Raw genomic sequence first — 4165 nt, 5'->3', positions numbered from 1 at the left:
TGTGAATCTATTGTATGTTTTTGATTTGTGGTTACCCTGGCTTTCAAATATGTTAACTGATAACTATATCTACTTTCTTTAGACTGATAGTCATATAAGCTCAAACACATTCTAAAAAATCTACATTTTCTTACTCCCCAACATTTTGTGATTTTGATTGTCCTATTTTAAATCTTCATGTTTATCCTTTTACTGGTCATTGTAGTTATAATTATTTTCACAGATTTTTTTTTATTGTTTCTTAATCAATGTACTAGCTTGTTTAAGTGATCTTAAATCCTTTTATATATTTGCCTTTCCTATTGTGATTTTCCCTTTCCTATAGATTTTTGGTTCTTGTCTATTTAGAGAAGGCCTTTCAATATTTCTTTTAGGATGGGTTTAGTATTGCTATATTCTTTTAGTTTTTGCTTATCTGAGAAATTCTTTCTCACTCTGCTCATTCTAAACGACAATCTTGCTGGGCAGAGTATCCCAGGTTTCAGGTTTTTCCCTTTCAGGACTTTGAATATATCTTGCCACTTCCTTCTGGCCTGCAAAGTTTCTGTAGCAAAATCAGCTGATATAGCCTTCTGGGGGTTTCCTTGTAATTGACTCTTGTTTTTCTCATGCTGCCTTTGGAATCCTCTCTTTATCAACTTTTGGCATTTTAATTATGATATGTCTTGGTGTGTGTTTGCTTGAGTTCATCTTGTTTGGGACCCTCTGTGCTTCCTTTACCTGGATATCTGTTTCCATCTTTAGGTTTGGGAATTTTTCAGGCAAAATTTCTTCAAATACATTTTCAATCCTCTTTTCTCTTCTTCTTCTAGATTAGTATGCATAGATTGGCATGCTTCATATCATCCCATAGATCTTGTATGTTGCTTTCATTTTTAAAAAGTTTGTCTTTCTGGGCTATTCCCTGGTAGTCTAGTGGTTAGGACTCCATGCTTCCACTGCTGGGAGCCCAGGTTTGATCCCTCATCGTGGAAGTAAGATCATACAAGCCATGCAGTGCAGCTAAATAAATAAATAAATAAATAAATAAATAAATTTGTCTTTCTGTCTGCTGTTCTGATTGGGTGATTTCCATTATTCTGTCTTTTAGATCACTTATTTGTTCTTCTGCATTATTTAGTTTGCTATTTATAGCCTTTGGCTCAGTTTTCATCTCAGTAATTGAGTGGTGTAATTTTGAATGGTCTTTACAGTTTCTAGTTCCTTGTTACAGTGATCAACATTTCTAACAATAGTCTTTCTTAATTCCTTCAGCATTTTCATCTCCTCTTTGAACTTGGGGTCTGGTGGACTGGAGAAGTTTGTTTTGTTGTTTGTTCTTTCAGGGGACTTCTCTTGTACATTTAATTGGGAATATTTCCTCTGCTATTTCATTTTACTTATATTTCTCTGACTCTGTGAATTTAGGAGAAACAGTTATCTACTGTGGTCTTGAAAGGCTTTTTTTATGTGGGAGCAACATTATGTAGACTGTGTGAGCCCAATATTTTTTTGTTCTTAATGAAGCTCAGGTTCTTTTTTTATATAAATTTATTTTTTGGATTTATTTTTTTATTGGCTGTGTTGTGTCTTCATTGCTCCACATGGGCTTTCTCTAGCTGTGGCTAGTGGGGCTACTCTTCATTGTAGTGTGTGATCTCCTCATTGTGGTGGCTTCTCTTGCTGCAGAGCATGGGCTCTAGGCACATGGGCTTCAGTAGTTGTGGCACATATGCTCAATAGTTGTGGCTCATGGGCTCTAGAGTACAGGCTCAATAGTTGTGGTGCATGGGCTTAGTTGCTCCACAGCATGTGGTATCTTCCTGGGTCAGGGATTGAACCCATGTCCCCTGCATTGGCAGGCAGATTCTTAACCACTATGCCACCTAGGAAGTCCCAAAGCTCAGGTTCTTGATGTCTCATCACCGAAAGAATTCAGTGAGAGACAAAGTGATAGGTAAGAAGTTTATTTAGAGATTTATTTAGAGAGAAACACACTCTGCAGACAGACTGTGGGCCATCTCTGAAGGTGAGAAAGTCCGAGCCCAATATTTTTGATGTGAGGGCTGCTTTTGGTGTGGATGTTTGCCACATCTTTCCTCAGGGTGTGCTGCCCCTGTCCCCTTGATAAGGGATGTGTTTGGTATTGTGGTGACCAGAGCCTGAACTGGATGTTGGGCAGGGCTTCCTCTTTGCTCTGTGGTTGTCTCATCCCCATTGGGGGCAGGATCTGCTTCCCAGTTGTTGGAGTAGAAGCCTGCAGATCTGATTCAAAGCTTTGGCATAAACTAGGTGGTACTGGAGTGCTCCCTCTGGGAAAGGAGCCACAGCACATTCTTCCCCAGGAGCTGTCTGCTAGGATGTGCAACTCTGTGATGTCACCTGCTACCCAGTGGGCACACCCGCAAAGGTCACTGTTGCTGGCGCTGCCCTCTGGGGGCCACCTCCACCACAGTAGTGCCAGCAATCTGCTCAGACGACCCTCAGGCATGTGTGTGCACCCATAAAGCTGGGGCGGGGGGAACCCACCAAAGCCATGCCCCTGCATCCACAATGGGATGGCTGGTGATCATCTCAGATTTCAGCCCTGCCTCCATGTGTGCATGCCCACAATGTTCACAAAATTCATGGTGGCCAGAGCCATGCCCCCCCCATGAGCATGCTGATAATGCAGCTGCAACTGTTGACCCACCCCCTGCCTCCCTTCCCATGTTGACAATGGGGCTCCTATGGCAGACCTGTGCTGGTCCTGTGCACACACCCAGTTGTGGCCTTGGACACTTCAGGCCCTTGGGACTGTCTCTGTGCAGCCAAACCAAGTCCTCTCCTTGGGTCCATTTCCTGAAGACCCAGTCACTGTGCACACCAGCAGGCATGTGTCTTGTGCTGGGATGAGTGGTGATGTGAGAAGGACCATCTGTGCTGGTCTCTCTTTACCCCACAGGGCACAGGCCAGCTCCCACAGTCTCCTTTTGAGCCTCTGAAGCTCCCTATCTGTCTGGGTGGACCTCTCAGCTAGTGAAGGAGATTCCCAAGGTTAGAGAACATTTCCTTTTTCACAGCTCCCTTCCAGGAGCACAGTTCCTGTCCTGATTCCTCTTCTTCTCCCTTTCCCTTCATCCTACCTAGTTATGTGGGGATATTTCTTGCAGTTTTGGTTGTATGAGATCTTCTACAAGCTTTCAGTAGATATTCCATGAGAATTGTTTCACACGTAGATGTATTTTTGATGCATTTGTTGGAAGAGGCCAGCTCCACATCCCTGTACTCCTCCATCTTGATCTCCACCTATGCAAGTCTTTTTATGGACATATACTTTTATTTTTCTTGGTTGATAACCTATGGCTAGAATGTTGGGTTATGGGGAAGGTATATGTTCAATTTCCTAAGAAATTGTCAAACTATTTCTCAAAGTGGTTTTACCATTTTATATTCTCACCAGATATGTATGACAGTCCTAATTGCTTTACATCCCCTCCAGTATTTGGGATTTTTAGTCTTTTTTTTTTTTTTTTTTTTTTTTTTTGGCACACGGGCTTAGTTGCTCCGTGGCATGTGGGATCTTCCTGGAGCTGGGATCGAACCCGTGACCTCTGCATTGTCAGGCGAATTCTTAACCACTGCGCCACCTAGGAAGTCCTAGTATTTTTTTAATATGTCATTCTTGTGGTTGTGTGGTAATATTTCATTGTTGTTTTAACTTGCATTTCATTTCTAAGAATGTTGAACATCTTTTCATGTGTTTTTTTGGATATTCATGTATCTTCTTTTATGTAATGTCCATTCCAATCTTTTGCCCACTTAAAAATTGGTAATCATTGTAGTGGTCATTTGTCTTGTTATATATTTGTAGAAGTTCTGTATATATTCTGGATACAAGACCTTTGTCAGGTATTGCAAATATTTTCTCCTCATCTAAGGCTTTCCTTTTCATTTCATTAATGATGTTTTTTAAAGAGTCTATGTTTCTAGTTTTTATAAATCAATTAAAAATTTTATTGTTTGTGCTTATTGTATTCTATCTAAGAAACCTTTAATTATCCCAAGGTCATGAAGATTTCCACCAATATTTTCTTCTAGAAGTTTTGTAGTTTCTTTTTCTTTTTTAACTGACAGAATTCAAACCATAACAATAATTCAGTAAAAATTTTTCAATACAGATATACTAATGAGAAAATGGAATTTT

Source organism: Hippopotamus amphibius, chromosome 15 (genome assembly GCF_030028045.1).
Source record: "Hippopotamus amphibius kiboko isolate mHipAmp2 chromosome 15, mHipAmp2.hap2, whole genome shotgun sequence".
Classification (NCBI taxonomy): domain Eukaryota; kingdom Metazoa; phylum Chordata; class Mammalia; order Artiodactyla; family Hippopotamidae; genus Hippopotamus; species Hippopotamus amphibius.
The sequence above is the reverse complement of the archived record's forward strand: the minus strand, read 5'-3'. Positions refer to the sequence as shown.